The following is a 14,858-nucleotide window of genomic DNA, read 5'->3' on the forward strand; positions in this document are numbered from 1 at the left end:
TCTGTATTTGTGGAGTTTGTAGTTGTGGAGTTTGTGGTTGTGGAGTTTCTAGTTGGTGAGTCTCTAGTTGCGGAGTTTTTAGTTGTGGAGTTTCTAGTGGTGGAGTCTCTAGTTGCGGAGTTTCTAGTTGTGAAGTTTCTAGTTGTAGAGTTTCTAGTATTGGAGTTTCTAGTTGTGGAGATTCTAGTTTTAGAGTCTCCTGTTGCGGAGTTTCCAGTTGCGGAGTTTCTAGTTGTGGAGTTTCCAGTTGTGAAGTTTCTAGTTGTGGAGTCTATAGTTGTGGAGTTTCTAGTTGTGGATTTTCTAGTTGTGGAGTATCTAGTTGTGGATTTTTCAGTTGTGGAGTTTCTAGTTGTGGAGTTGCGGAGTCTCTAGTTGTGAAGTTTCTAGTTGCAGAGTCTCTAGTTGTGGAGTTTCCAGTTGTGGAGTCTCTAGATGTGGAGTTTCTAGTTGTGGAGTATCCAGTTGTGGAGTATCTAGTAGTGGAGTTTCGAGTTGTGGAGTTTCTAGTTGTGGAGTTTCTAGTTGCGGAGTTCCTATTTTTAGAGTTTCTAGTTGCGGAGTTTCTAGTTGTTGAGTTTCAAGTTGCGGAGTCTCATGCTGTGGAGTTTCTACTTGTTGAGTTTTTTCGTTGTGGAGTTTCTAGTTGTTGAGTTTCTAGTTTAAAGTCTCTAGTTGTAGATTCTCTAGTTGTGGAGTCTCTAGTTTAGGAGTTTCTAGTTGAAGAGTTTTTAGTTGTGGAGTGTCTAGTTGTGGAGTTTCGAGTTGTGGAGTTTCGAGTTGTGGAGTCTCCAGTTGCAGAGTTTCTAGTTGTGGAGTTTCTAGTTGTGGAGTTTCAAGTTGTGGAGGGTCTAGTTGTGGAGTTTCCAGTTGCGGAGTATCTAGTTGTGGAGTTTGCAGTTGTGGAGTTTCTAGATGTGGAATTGTAGAGTCTCTGGTTGTGGAGTTTATAGTTGTGGAGTTTCTAGTTGTGGAGTCTCTAGTTGCGGAGTCTCTAGTTGTGAAGTTTCTAGTTGTGGAGTTTCTAGTTGTGGAGTTTCTGGTTGAGGAGTTTCTAGTTGTGGAGTTTCTTGTTGTGGAGTTTCCAGTTGTGGAGTATCTAGTTGTGGGGTTTCCAGTTGTGAAGTATCTAGTTGTAAAGTTTCCAGTTGTGGAGTATCTAGTTGCGGAGTTTTAGGTTGTGGAGTTTCTAGTTGCGGAGTTTCTAGTTGCGGAGTTTTTGATAGCGGAGCTTCTAGTTGTGAAGTTTCAAGTTGCGGAGTCTCAAGTTGTGGAGTTTGCAGTTGTGGAGTTTTTAGTTGTGGAGTTTCTAGTTGTTGAGTTTCTAGTTGAGAAGTCTCTAGTTTTGCAGTTTTTAGTTGTGAAGTTTCTAGATATGGAATTTCTAGTTGCCGAGTCTGTATTTGTGGCGTTTGTAGTTGTGGAGTTTGTGGTTGTGGAGTTTCTAGTTGGTGAGTCTCTAGTTGCGGAGTTTTTAGTTGTGGAGTTTCTAGTGGTGGAGTCTCTAGTTGCGGAGTTTCTAGTTGTGAAGTTTCTAGTTGTAGAGTTTCTAGTATTGGAGTTTCTAGTTGTGGAGATTCTAGTTTTAGAGTCTCCTGTTGCGGAGTTTCTAGTTGCGGAGTTTCTAGTTGTGGAGTTTCCAGTTGTGAAGTTTCTAGTTGTGGAGTCTTAAGTTGTGGAGTTTAAACTTGTGAAGTTTCAAGTTGTTGAGTCTATAGTTGTGGAGTTTCTAGTTGTGGATTTTCTAGTTGTGGAGTATCTAGTTGTGGATTTTTCAGTTGTGGAGTTTCTAGTTGTGGAGTTGCGGAGTCTCTAGTTGTGAAGTTTCTAGTTGCAGAGTCTCTAGTTGTGGAGTTTCCAGTTGTGGAGTCTCTAGATGTGGAGTTTCTAGTTGTGGAGTATCCAGTTGTGGAGTATCTAGTAGTGGAGTTTCGAGTTGTGGAGTTTCTAGTTGTGGAGTTTCTAGTTGCGGAGTTCCTAGTTTTAGAGTTTCTAGTTGCGGAGTTTCTAGTTGTTGAGTTTCAAGTTGCGGAGTCTCATGCTGTGGAGTTTCTACTTGTTGAGTTTTTTCGTTGTGGAGTTTCTAGTTGTTGAGTTTCTAGTTTAAAGTCTCTAGTTGTAGATTCTCTAGTTGTGGAGTCTCTAGTTTAGGAGTTTCTAGTTGAAGAGTTTTTAGTTGTGGAGTGTCTAGTTGTGGAGTTTCCAGTTGTGGAGTTTCGAGTTGTGGAGTTTCGAGTTTTGGAGTTTCTAGTTGTGGAGTTTTGAGTTGTGGAGTTTCTAGTTGTGTAGCTTCTAGTTGCGGAATCTCTAGATGTGGATTTTCTAGTTGCGTAACTTAAGGTTGTGAGGCTTCAAGTTGTGGAGTTTTTAGTTGTGGAGTTTCTAGTTGTGGAGTTTCTAGTTGTGGAGTTTCTAGTTGGGTAGTTTCTAGCTGCGGAGTTTGTAGTTGTGGAGTTTCCAGTTGTGGAGTTTCTGGTTGTGGACTTTCTAGACATGAAATTTCTTGTAGCCGAGTCTCTATTTGTAGAGTTTGTAGTTGTGGAGTTTCTAGTTGTGGAGTCTCTAATTGCAGAGTTTCTAGTTGTGGAGTTTCTAGTTGTGGAGTTTCAAGTTATGGAGTTTCTAGTTGTTGAGTTTCTAGTTGCGGAGTATCTAGTTGTGGAGTTTCCAGTTGTGGAGTTTCTAGTTGTGGAATTGCAGAGTCTCTGGTTGTGGATTTTCTAGTTGTGGAGTTTCTAGTTGTGGAGTTTCGAGTTTTGGAGTCTCTAGTTGTGGAGTTTCTGGTTGTGGAGTTTCCAGTTGTGGAGTATCTAGTTGTGGAGTTTCCAGTTGTGAAGTATCTAGTTGTGGAGCTTCCAGTTGTGGAGTATCTAGTTGTGGAGTTTCAAGTTGCGGAATTTCTATTTGTGGAGTTTCTAGCTGCGGAGTTTCTAGTTGCAGAGTCTATGGTTGTGGAGGTTCTAGTGGCGGAATCTCTAGTTGTGGAGTTTCTAGTTGTGGAGTTTCTAGTTGTGAAGTTTCCAGTTGTGGAGTTTCTGGTTGTGGACTTTCAAGACATGAAATTTCTTGTAGCCGAGTCTCTAATTGTAGAGTTTGTAGTTGTGGAGTTTCTAGTTGTGGAGTCTCTAGTTGTGGAGTTTCAAGTTATGGAGTCTCTAGTTGTGGAGTTTCTAGTTGCGGAGTATCTAGTTGTGGAGTTTCCAGTTGTGGAGTTTCTAGTTCTGGAATTGCAGAGTCTCTGGTTGTGGATTTTCTAGTTGTGGAGTTTCTAGTTGTGGAGTTTCGAGTTTTGAAGTCTCTAGTTGTGGAGTTTCTGGTTGTGGAGTTTCCAGTTGTGGAGTATCTAGTTGTGGAGTTTCCAGTTGTGAAGTATCTAGTTGTCGAGTTTCCAGTTGTGGAGTATCTAGTTGTGGAGTTTCAGGTTGCGGAGTTTCTAGTTGCGGAGTTTCTAGTTGCGGAGTTTTTAATAGCGGAGTTTCTAGTTGTGGAGTTTCAAGTTGCGGAGTCTCAAGTTGTGGAGTTTCCAGTTGTGGAGTTTCTAGTTGTGGAGTTTCTAGTTGTGGAGTTTCTAGTTTTGGAGTCTCTAGTTGATGAGTTTCAAGTTGTGGAGTTTTGAGTTGTGGAGTTTCGAGTTGTGGAGTTTAAAGTTGTGGAGTTTCAAGTTGTGGAGTCTCTAGTTGTGGAGTTTCTAGTTGCGGAGTATCTAGTTGTGGAGTTTCCAGTTGTGGAGTTTCTAGTTGTGGAGTTGCGGAGTCTCTAGTTGTGGAGTTTCAAGTTGTGGCGTCTAGTTGTGGAGTTTCTAGTTGTGGAGTTTCCAGTTGTGGTGTATCTAGTTGTGGAGTTTCCAGTTGTGAAGTATCAAGTTGCGGATTCTCAAGTTGTGGAGTTTCCAGTTGTGGAGTTTTAGTTGTGGAGTTTCTAGTTGTTGAGTTTCTAGTTGAGAAGTCTCTAGTTTTGCAGTTTTTAGTTGTGGAGTTTCTAGATATGAAATTTCTAGTTGCCGAGTCTTTATTTGTGGGGTTTGTAGTTGTGGGGTTTCTAGTTGTGGAGTTTCTAGTTGGTGAGTCTCTAGTTGCGGAGTTTCTAGTTGTGGAGTTTCTAGTTGTGGAGTTTCTGGTTGTGGAGTTTCTAGTTGTGGAGTTTCTAGTTGTGGCGTCTCTAGCTGCGGAGTTTCTAGTTGCAGAGTCTCTAGTTTTGGAGTTTCTAGTTGCGAATTCTCTAGTTGAGGAGTCTCTAAATGTAGCGTTTCTAGTTGTGGAGTTTCAAATTGTGGAGTTTCTGGTTGCGGCGTCTCAAGTTGTGGAGTTTCTAGTTGCGGAGTGTCTAGTTGTGGTGTTTCTAGCTGTGGAATTTCTAGTTGTGGAGTTTCTAGTTGCGGAGTTCCTAGTTGTAGAGTTTCTAGTTGCGGAGTTTCTAGTTGTGGAGTTTCAAGTTGCGGAGTGTCATGCTGTGGAGTTTCTACTTGTTGAGTTTTTAGTTGTGGAGTTTCTAGTTGTTGAGTTTCTAGTTTGAAGTCTCTAGTTGTAGATTCTCTAGTTGTGGAGTCTCTAGTTTAGGAGTTTCTAGTTGAAGAGTTTTTAGTTGTGGAGTGTATAGTTGTGGAGTTTCCAGTTGTTGAGTTTCGAGTCGTGGAGTTTCTAGTTGCGGAGTTTCTAGTTGTGTAGTTTCTAGCTGCGGAGTTTCTAGTTGCGGAGTTTCTATTTGTGGAGTTTCTAGCTGCGGAGATTCTAGTTGCAGAGTCTCTGGTTGTGGAGTTTTAGTTGCGGAATCTCTAGTTGTGGAGTTTCTAGTTGTGGAGTTTCTAGTTGTGGAGTTTCCAGTTGTGGATTTTCTGGTTGTGGACTTTCTAGACATGAAATTTCTTGTAGCCGAGTCTCTATTTGTAGAGTTTGTACTTGTGGAATTTCTAGTTATGGAGTTTCTAGTTGTGGAGTCCCTAGTTGCAGAGTTTCTAGTTGTGGAATTTCTAGTTGTGGAGTTTCTAGTTGTGGAGTCTCTAGTTGTGGAGTTTCAAGTTGTGGAGTCTAGTTGTGGAGTTTCTAGTTGTGGAGTTTCCAGTTGTGGAGTATCTAGTTGTGGAGTTTCCAGTTGTGAAGTTTCAAGTTGCGGAGTCTCAAGTTGTGGAGTTTCCAGTTGTGGAGTTTTTAGTTGTGGAGTTTCTAGTTGTTGAGTTTCTAGTTGTGAAGTCTCTAGTTTTGCAGTTTCTAGTTGTGGAGTTTCTAGATATAGAATTTCTAGTTGCCGAGTCTGTATTTGTGGAGTTTGTAGTTGTGGAGTTTGTAGTTGTGGAGTTTCCAGTTGTGGAGTCTCTAGTTGCGGAGTTTCTAGTTGTTAAGTTTCTAGTTGTGGAGTTTCTAGTTTTGGAGTTTCAAGTTGTTGAGTTTCTAGTTATAGAGTCTCCTGTTGCGGAGTTTCTAGTTGTGGAGTTTCTAGTTGTGGAGTCTTAAGTTGTGGAGTTTAAACGTGTGGAGTTTGAAGCTGTGGAGTCTATAGTTGTGGAGTTTTTAGTTGTGGATTTTCTAGTTGTGGAGTATCTAGTTGTGGATTTTTCAGTTGTGGAGTTTATAGTTGTGGAGTTGCGGAGTCTCTAGTTGTGGAGTTTCTAGTTGCAGATTATCTAGTTGTGGAGTTTCAAGTTGTGGAGTCTCTAGATGTGGAGTTTCTAGTTGTCGAGTTTCCAGTTGTGGAGTATCTAGTAGTGGAGTTTCAAGTTGTGGAGGGTCTAGTTGTGGAGTTTCCAGTTGCGGAGTATCTAGTTGTGGAGTTTGCAGTTGTGGAGTTTCTAGATGTGGAATTGTAGAGTCTCTGGTTGTGGAGTTTATAGTTGTGGAGTTTCTAGTTGTGGAGTCTCTAGTTGCGGAGTCTCTAGTTGTGAAGTTTCTAGTTGTGGAGTTTCTAGTTGTGGAGTTTCTGGTTGAGGAGTTTCTAGTTGTGGAGTTTCTTGTTGTGGAGTTTCCAGTTGTGGAGTATCTAGTTGTGGGGTTTCCAGTTGTGAAGTATCTAGTTGTAAAGTTTCCAGTTGTGGAGTATCTAGTTGCGGAGTTTTAGGTTGTGGAGTTTCTAGTTGCGGAGTTTCTAGTTGCGGAGTTTTTGATAGCGGAGCTTCTAGTTGTGAAGTTTCAAGTTGCGGAGTCTCAAGTTGTGGAGTTTGCAGTTGTGGAGTTTTTAGTTGTGGAGTTTCTAGTTGTTGAGTTTCTAGTTGAGAAGTCTCTAGTTTTGCAGTTTTTAGTTGTGGAGTTTCTAGATATAGAATTTCTAGTTGCCGAGTCTGTATTTGTGGAGTTTGTAGTTGTGGAGTTTGTGGTTGTGGAGTTTCTAGTTGGTGAGTCTCTAGTTGCGGAGTTTTTAGTTGTGGAGTTTCTAGTGGTGGAGTCTCTAGTTGCGGAGTTTCTAGTTGTGAAGTTTCTAGTTGTAGAGTTTCTAGTATTGGAGTTTCTAGTTGTGGAGATTCTAGTTTTAGAGTCTCCTGTTGCGGAGTTTCTAGTTGCGGAGTTTCTAGTTGTGGAGTTTCCAGTTGTGAAGTTTCTAGTTGTGGAGTCTTAAGTTGTGGAGTTTAAACTTGTGAAGTTTCAAGTTGTTGAGTCTATAGTTGTGGAGTTTCTAGTTGTGGATTTTCTAGTTGTGGAGTATCTAGTTGTGGATTTTTCAGTTGTGGAGTTTCTAGTTGTGGAGTTGCGGAGTCTCTAGTTGTGAAGTTTCTAGTTGCAGAGTCTCTAGTTGTGGAGTTTCCAGTTGTGGAGTCTCTAGATGTGGAGTTTCTAGTTGTGGAGTATCCAGTTGTGGAGTATCTAGTAGTGGAGTTTCGAGTTGTGGAGTTTCTAGTTGTGGAGTTTCTAGTTGCGGAGTTCCTAGTTTTAGAGTTTCTAGTTGCGGAGTTTCTAGTTGTTGAGTTTCAAGTTGCGGAGTCTCATGCTGTGGAGTTTCTACTTGTTGAGTTTTTTCGTTGTGGAGTTTCTAGTTGTTGAGTTTCTAGTTTAAAGTCTCTAGTTGTAGATTCTCTAGTTGTGGAGTCTCTAGTTTAGGAGTTTCTAGTTGAAGAGTTTTTAGTTGTGGAGTGTCTAGTTGTGGAGTTTCCAGTTGTGGAGTTTCGAGTTGTGGAGTTTCGAGTTGTGGAGTTTCTAGTTGTGTAGCTTCTAGTTGCGGAATCTCTAGATGTGGATTTTCTAGTTGCGTAACTTAAGGTTGTGAGGCTTCAAGTTGTGGAGTTTTTAGTTGTGGAGTTTCTAGTTGTGGAGTTTCTAGTTGTGGAGTTTCTAGTTGGGTAGTTTCTAGCTGCGGAGTTTGTAGTTGTGGAGTTTCCAGTTGTGGAGTTTCTGGTTGTGGACTTTCTAGACATGAAATTTCTTGTAGCCGAGTCTCTATTTGTAGAGTTTGTAGTTGTGGAGTTTCTAGTTGTGGAGTCTCTAGTTGCAGAGTTTCTAGTTGTGGAGTTTCTAGTTGTGGAGTTTCAAGTTATGGAGTTTCTAGTTGTTGAGTTTCTAGTTGCGGAGTATCTAGTTGTGGAGTTTCCAGTTGTGGAGTTTCTAGTTGTGGAATTGCAGAGTCTCTGGTTGTGGATTTTCTAGTTGTGGAGTTTCTAGTTGTGGAGTTTCGAGTTTTGGAGTCTCTAGTTGTGGAGTTTCTGGTTGTGGAGTTTCCAGTTGTGGAGTATCTAGTTGTGGAGTTTCCAGTTGTGAAGTATCTAGTTGTGGAGCTTCCAGTTGTGGAGTATCTAGTTGTGGAGTTTCAAGTTGCGGAATTTCTATTTGTGGAGTTTCTAGCTGCGGAGTTTCTAGTTGCAGAGTCTATGGTTGTGGAGTTTCTAGTGGCGGAATCTCTAGTTGTGGAGTTTCTAGTTGTGGAGTTTCTAGTTGTGAAGTTTCCAGTTGTGGAGTTTCTGGTTGTGGACTTTCTAGACATGAAATTTCTTGTAGCCGAGTCTCTAATTGTAGAGTTTGTAGTTGTGGAGTTTCTAGTTGTGGAGTCTCTAGTTGTGGAGTTTCAAGTTATGGAGTCTCTAGTTGTGGAGTTTCTAGTTGCGGAGTATCTAGTTGTGGAGTTTCCAGTTGTGCAGTTTCTAGTTCTGGAATTGCAGAGTCTCTGGTTGTGGATTTTCTAGTTGTGGAGTTTCTAGTTGTGGAGTTTCGAGTTTTGAAGTCTCTAGTTGTGGAGTTTCTGGTTGTGGAGTTTCCAGTTGTGGAGTATCTAGTTGTGGAGTTTAAAGTTGTGAAGTATCTAGTTGTCGAGTTTCCAGTTGTGGAGTATCTAGTTGTGGAGTTTCAGGTTGCGGAGTTTCTAGTTGCGGAGTTTCTAGTTGCGGAGTTTTTAATAGCGGAGTTTCTAGTTGTGGAGTTTCAAGTTGCGGAGTCTCAAGTTGTGGAGTTTCCAGTTGTGGAGTTTCTAGTTGTGGAGTTTCTAGTTGTGGAGTTTCTAGTTTTGGAGTCTCTAGTTGATGAGTTTCAAGTTGTGGAGTTTTGAGTTGTGGAGTTTCGAGTTGTGGAGTTTAAAGTTGTGGAGTTTCAAGTTGTGGAGTCTCTAGTTGTGGAGTTTCTAGTTGCGGAGTATCTAGTTGTGGAGTTTCCAGTTGTGGAGTTTCTAGTTGTGGAGTTGCGGAGTCTCTAGTTGTGGAGTTTCAAGTTGTGGCGTCTAGTTGTGGAGTTTCTAGTTGTGGAGTTTCCAGTTGTGGTGTATCTAGTTGTGGAGTTTCCAGTTGTGAAGTATCAAGTTGCGGATTCTCAAGTTGTGGAGTTTCCAGTTGTGGAGTTTTAGTTGTGGAGTTTCTAGTTGTTGAGTTTCTAGTTGAGAAGTCTCTAGTTTTGCAGTTTTTAGTTGTGGAGTTTCTAGATATGGAATTTCTAGTTGCCGAGTCTTTATTTGTGGGGTTTGTAGTTGTGGGGTTTCTAGTTGTGGAGTTTCTAGTTGGTGAGTCTCTAGTTGCGGAGTTTCTAGTTGTGGAGTTTCTAGTTGTGGAGTTTCTGGTTGTGGAGTTTCTAGTTGTGGAGTTTCTAGTTGTGGCGTCTCTAGCTGCGGAGTTTCTAGTTGCAGAGTCTCTAGTTTTGGAGTTTCTAGTTGCGAATTCTCTAGTTGAGGAGTCTCTAAATGTAGCGTTTCTAGTTGTGGAGTTTCTGGTTGCGGCGTCTCAAGTTGTGGAGTTTCTAGTTGCGGAGTGTCTAGTTGTGGTGTTTCTAGCTGTGGAATTTCTAGTTGTGGAGTTTCTAGTTGCGGAGTTCCTAGTTGTAGAGTTTCTAGTTGCGGAGTTTCTAGTTGTGGAGTTTCAAGTTGCGGAGTGTCATGCTGTGGAGTTTCTACTTGTTGAGTTTTTAGTTGTGGAGTTTCTAGTTGTTGAGTTTCTAGTTTGAAGTCTCTAGTTGTAGATTCTCTAGTTGTGGAGTCTCTAGTTTAGGAGTTTCTAGTTGAAGAGTTTTTAGTTGTGGAGTGTATAGTTGTGGAGTTTCCAGTTGTTGAGTTTCGAGTCGTGGAGTTTCTAGTTGCGGAGTTTCTAGTTGTGTAGTTTCTAGCGCGGAGTTTCTAGTTGCGCAGTTTCTATTTGTGGAGTTTCTAGCTGCGGAGATTCTAGTTGCAGAGTCTCTGGTTGTGGAGTTTTAGTTGTGGAATCTCTAGTTGTGGAGTTTCTAGTTGTGGAGTTTCTAGTTGTGGAGTTTCCAGTTGTGGATTTTCTGGTTGTGGACTTTCTAGACATGAAATTTCTTGTAGCCGAGTCTCTATTTGTAGAGTTTGTACTTGTGGAATTTCTAGTTATGGAGTTTCTAGTTGTGGAGTCCCTAGTTGCAGAGTTTCTAGTTGTGGAATTTCTAGTTGTGGAGTTTCTAGTTGTGGAGTCTCTAGTTGTGGAGTTTCAAGTTGTGGAGTCTAGTTGTGGAGTTTCTAGTTGTGGAGTTTCCAGTTGTGGAGTATCTAGTTGTGGAGTTTCCAGTTGTGAAGTTTCAAGTTGCGGAGTCTCAAGTTGTGGAGTTTCCAGTTGTGGAGTTTTTAGTTGTGGAGTTTCTAGTTGTTGAGTTTCTAGTTGTGAAGTCTCTAGTTTTGCAGTTTCTAGTTGTGGAGTTTCTAGATATAGAATTTCTAGTTGCCGAGTCTGTATTTGTGGAGTTTGTAGTTGTGGAGTTTGTAGTTGTGGAGTTTCCAGTTGTGGAGTCTCTAGTTGCGGAGTTTCTAGTTGTTAAGTTTCTAGTTGTGGAGTTTCTAGTTTTGGAGTTTCAAGTTGTTGAGTTTCTAGTTATAGAGTCTCCTGTTGCGGAGTTTCTAGTTGTGGAGTTTCTAGTTGTGGAGTCTTAAGTTGTGGAGTTTAAACGTGTGGAGTTTGAAGCTGTGGAGTCTATAGTTGTGGAGTTTTTAGTTGTGGATTTTCTAGTTGTGGAGTATCTAGTTGTGGATTTTTCAGTTGTGGAGTTTATAGTTGTGGAGTTGCGGAGTCTCTAGTTGTGGAGTTTCTAGTTGCAGATTATCTAGTTGTGGAGTTTCAAGTTGTGGAGTCTCTAGATGTGGAGTTTCTAGTTGTCGAGTTTCCAGTTGTGGAGTATCTAGTAGTGGAGTTTCTAGTTGTGGAGTTTCTAGTTGTGGAGTTTCTAGTTGCGGAGTTCCTAGTTGTGGAGTTTGTAGTTGCGGAGTTTCTAGTTGTGGAGTTTCAAGTTGCGGAGTCTCATGCTGTGGAGTTTCTAGTTGTTGAGTTTTTAGTTGTGGAGTTTCTAGTTGTTGAATATCTAGTTTGAAATCTCTAGTTGTAGATTCTCTAGTTGTGGAGTCTCTAGTTTAGGAGTTTCTAGTTGAAGAGTTTTTAGTTGTGGAGTGTCTAGTTGTGGAGTTTCTAGTCGTGGAGTTTCTAGTTGTGGAGTCTCTATTTGTGTTGTTTCTAGCTGCGGAGTTCCTAGTTGCGGAGTTTCTAGTTGCAGAGTCTCTGGTTGTGGAGTTTCTAGTTGCGGAGTATCTAGTTGTGGAGTTTGCAGTTGTGGAGTTTCTAGTTGTGGAATTGCAGAGTCTCTGGTTGTGGAGTTTGTAGTTGTGGAGTTTCTAGTTGTGGAGTCTCTAGTTGCGGAGTCTCTAATTGTGAAGTTTTCTAGTTGTGGAGTTTCTAGTTGTGGAGTTTCTGGTTGTGGAGTTTCTAGTTGTGGAGTGTCTAGTTGTGGAGTTTCCAGTTGTGGAGTTTCGAGATGTGGAGTTTCTAGTTGTGGAGTTTCTAGTTGTGGAGTTTTCAGTTGTGGAGTTTTTAGTTGTGGACTTTCTAGACATGAAATTTCTTCTAGCCGTGTCTTTATTTGTAGAGTTTGTAGTTGTGGAGTTTCTAGTTCTGGAGTTTCAAGTTGTGGAGTCTCCAGTTGCAGAGTTTCTAGTTGTGGAGTTTCAAGTTGTGGAGTCTCTAGTTGTGGAGTTTCTAGTTGCGGAGTATCTAGTTGTGGAGTTCCTAGTTGTGGAATTGCAGAGTCTCTGGTTGTGGAGTTTATAGTTGTGGAGTTTCTATTTGTGGAGTCTCAAGTTGCAGAGTCTCTAGTTGTGAAGTTTCTAGTTGTGGAGTTTCTAGTTGTGGAGTTTCTGGTTGTGGAGTTTCTAGTTGTGGAGTTTCTAGTTGTGGAGTTTCCAGTTGTGGAGTATCTAGTTGTGGGGTTTCCAGTTGTGAAGTACCTAGTTGTAAAGTTTCCAGTTGTGGAGTATCTAGTTGTGGAGTTTTAAGTTGTGGAGTTTCTAGTTGCGGAGTTTCTAGTTGCGGAGTTTTTGATAGCGGAGCTTATAGTTGTGAAGTTTCAAGTTGCGGAGTCTCAAGTTGTGGAGTTTTCAGTTGTGGAGTTTTTAGTTGTGGAGTTTCTAGTTGTTGAGTTTCTAGTTGAGAAGTCTCTAGTTTTGCAGTTTTTAGTTGTGGAGTTTCTAGATATGGAATTTCTAGTTGCCGAGTCTGTATTTGTGGAGTTTGTAGTTGTGGAGTTTGTGGTTGTGGAGTTTCTAGTTGGTGAGTCTCTAGTTGCGGAGTTTTTAGTTGTGGAGTTTCTAGTGGTGGAGTCTCTAGTTGCGGAGTTTCTAGTTGTGAAGTTTCTAGTTGTAGAGTTTCTAGTATTGGAGTTTCTAGTTGTGGAGATTCTAGTTTTAGAGTCTCCTGTTGCGGAGTTTCTAGTTGCGGAGTTTCTAGTTGTGGAGTTTCCAGTTGTGAAGTTTCTAGTTGTGGAGTCTTAAGTTGTGGAGTTTAAACTTGTGAAGTTTCAAGTTGTTGAGTCTATAGTTGTGGAGTTTCTAGTTGTGGATTTTCTAGTTGTGGAGTATCTAGTTGTGGATTTTTCAGTTGTGGAGTTTCTAGTTGTGGAGTTGCGGAGTCTCTAGTTGTGAAGTTTCTAGTTGCAGAGTCTCTAGTTGTGGAGTTTCCAGTTGTGGAGTCTCTAGATGTGGAGTTTCTAGTTGTGGAGTATCCAGTTGTGGAGTATCTAGTAGTGGAGTTTCGAGTTGTGGAGTTTCTAGTTGTGGAGTTTCCAGTTGCGGAGTTCCTATTTTTAGAGTTTCTAGTTGCGGAGTTTCTAGTTGTTGAGTTTCAAGTTGCGGAGTCTCATGCTGTGGAGTTTCTACTTGTTGAGTTTTTTCGTTGTGGAGTTTCTAGTTGTTGAGTTTCTAGTTTAAAGTCTCTAGTTGTAGATTCTCTAGTTGTGGAGTCTCTAGTTTAGGAGTTTCTAGTTGAAGAGTTTTTAGTTGTGGAGTGTCTAGTTGTGGAGTTTCCAGTTGTGGAGTTTCGAGTTGTGGAGTTTCGAGTTTTGGAGTTTCTAGTTGTGGAGTTTTGAGTTGTGGAGTTTCTAGTTGTGTAGCTTCTAGTTGCGGAATCTCTAGATGTGGATTTTCTAGTTGCGTAACTTAAGGTTGTGAGGCTTCAAGTTGTGGAGTTTTTAGTTGTGGAGTTTCTAGTTGTGGAGTTTCTAGTTGTGGAGTTTCTAGTTGTGGAGTTTCTAGTTGGGTAGTTTCTAGCTGCGGAGTTTCTAGTTGTGGAGTTTCCAGTTGTGGAGTTTCTGGTTGTGGACTTTCTAGACACGAGATTTCTTGTAGCCGAGTCTCTATTTGTAGAGTTTGTAGTTGTGGAGTTTCTAGTTGTGGAGTCTCTAGGTGCAGAGTTTCTAGTTGTGGAGTTTCTAGTTGTGGAGTTTCAAGTTATGGAGTTTCTAGTTGTTGAGTTTCTAGTTGCGAGTATCTAGTTGTGGAGTTTCCAGTTGTGGAGTTTCTAGTTGTGGAATTGCAGAGTCTCTGGTTGTGGATTTTCTAGTTGTGGAGTTTCTAGTTGTGGAGTTTCGAGTTTTGGAGTCTCTAGTTGTGGAGTTTCTGGTTGTGGAGTTTCCAGTTGTGGAGTATCTAGTTGTGGAGTTTCCAGTTGTGAAGTATCTAGTTGTGGAGCTTCCAGTTGTGGAGTATCTAGTTGTGGAGTTTCAAGTTGCGGAATTTCTATTTGTGAAGTTTCTAGCTGCAGAGTTTCTAGTTTTGCAGTTTCTAGTTGTGGAGTTTCTAGATATAGAATTTCTAGTTGCCGAGTCTGTATTTGTGGAGTTTGTAGTTGTGGAGTTTGTAGTTGTGGAGTTTCCAGTTGTGGAGTCTCTAGTTGCGGAGTTTCTAGTTGTTAAGTTTCTAGTTGTGGAGTTTCTAGTTTTGGAGTTTCAAGTTGTTGAGTTTCTAGTTATAGAGTCTCCTGTTGCGGAGTTTCTAGTTGTGGAGTTTCTAGTTGTGGAGTCTTAAGTTGTGGAGTTTAAACGTGTGGAGTTTGAAGCTGTGGAGTCTATAGTTGTGGAGTTTTTAGTTGTGGATTTTCTAGTTGTGGAGTATCTAGTTGTGGATTTTTCAGTTGTGGAGTTTATAGTTGTGGAGTTGCGGAGTCTCTAGTTGTGGAGTTTCTAGTTGCAGATTATCTAGTTGTGGAGTTTCAAGTTGTGGAGTCTCTAGATGTGGAGTTTCTAGTTGTCGAGTTTCCAGTTGTGGAGTATCTAGTAGTGGAGTTTCTAGTTGTGGAGTTTCTAGTTGTGGAGTTTCTAGTTGCGGAGTTCCTAGTTGTGGAGTTTGTAGTTGCGGAGTTTCTAGTTGTGGAGTTTCAAGTTGCGGAGTCTCATGCTGTGGAGTTTCTAGTTGTTGAGTTTTTAGTTGTGGAGTTTCTAGTTGTTGAATATCTAGTTTGAAATCTCTAGTTGTAGATTCTCTAGTTGTGGAGTCTCTAGTTTAGGAGTTTCTAGTTGAAGAGTTTTTAGTTGTGGAGTGTCTAGTTGTGGAGTTTCTAGTCGTGGAGTTTCTAGTTGTGGAGTCTCTATTTGTGTTGTTTCTAGCTGCGGAGTTCCTAGTTGCGGAGTTTCTAGTTGCAGAGTCTCTGGTTGTGGAGTTTCTAGTTGCGGAGTATCTAGTTGTGGAGTTTGCAGTTGTGGAGTTTCTAGTTGTGGAATTGCAGAGTCTCTGGTTGTGGAGTTTGTAGTTGTGGAGTTTCTAGTTGTGGAGTCTCTAGTTGCGGAGTCTCTAATTGTGAAGTTTTCTAGTTGTGGAGTTTCTAGTTGTGGAGTTTCTGGTTGTGGAGTTTCTAGTTGTGGAGTGTCTAGTTGTGGAGTTTCCAGTTGTGGAGTTTCGAGTTGTGGAGTTTCTAGTTGTGGAGTTTCTAGTTGTGGAGTTTCTAGTTGTGGAGTTTTCAGTTGTGGAGTTTTTAGTTGTGGACTTTCTAGACATGAAATTTCTTCTAGCCGTGTCTTTATTTGTAGAGTTTGTAGTTGTGGAGTTTCTAGTTGTGGAGTTTCAAGTTGTGGAGTCTCCAGTTGCAGAGTTTCTAGTTGTGGAGTTTCAAGTTGTGGAGTCTCTAGTTGTGGAGTTTCTAGTTGCGGAGTATGTAGTTGTGGAGTTCCTAGTTGTGGAATTGCAGAGTCTCTGGTTGTGGA

The sequence above is a fragment of the Rhipicephalus microplus genome, unplaced genomic scaffold (genome assembly GCF_043290135.1).
Source record: "Rhipicephalus microplus isolate Deutch F79 unplaced genomic scaffold, USDA_Rmic scaffold_44, whole genome shotgun sequence".
Classification (NCBI taxonomy): Eukaryota; Metazoa; Arthropoda; class Arachnida; order Ixodida; family Ixodidae; genus Rhipicephalus; species Rhipicephalus microplus.